Below are 605 nucleotides of genomic sequence, written 5' to 3' on the forward strand. Positions count from 1 at the left end.
CTTTGCTCCATGGATTCTTTTAGCAAGGCAACCTCATGTCATAATCATGAGCTTCAGTAATTTCTTATTTTACATGACATTTGTACCTCCCTGTGCCACTGCTGTATACCAAGGATTGAATTCTAATGGGAATTTCTCCTCAGGCCAATTCACTCCTGGCGTTTCAAGAGGATGTTCAAAATGGTTTTGTCATTCTTTTTGCTTGAGGAGGGAGAGGTGCTGGTAAATCTCAGCAGATATGGAATGTAAAGACAAAGTGAACCTATGGATCGTACAGCATAAAGGAACATGAGGAATAGCATAATGGTTCAAGAATATCAATTTGATCAACTCTATGACTTTGGAAAATTTCCTTAATTTTCCTGAGTCTTTATGTTTTGGACCATAAGATAGAAATAACAGAAGTACCTCTTTCCTAAGGTGGTTGTGAAGAGGTGACTCTATAGGACTGTCAACCACAATGTCAGAGTTTTGTTGTTGTTGTTGTCAGGTGCCATCGAGTCGGAACCGACTCATAGCGACGCCATGCACAGCAGAACGAAACAATGGCTGATCCTGGGCCAACCTCACTACCACTGCCACACTTGAGTCCATCAATGATGCCA

The sequence above is a fragment of the Chrysochloris asiatica genome, unplaced genomic scaffold, assembly GCF_000296735.1.
Source record: "Chrysochloris asiatica unplaced genomic scaffold, ChrAsi1.0 scaffold00075, whole genome shotgun sequence".
In the NCBI taxonomy this organism is placed as follows: domain Eukaryota; kingdom Metazoa; phylum Chordata; class Mammalia; order Afrosoricida; family Chrysochloridae; genus Chrysochloris; species Chrysochloris asiatica.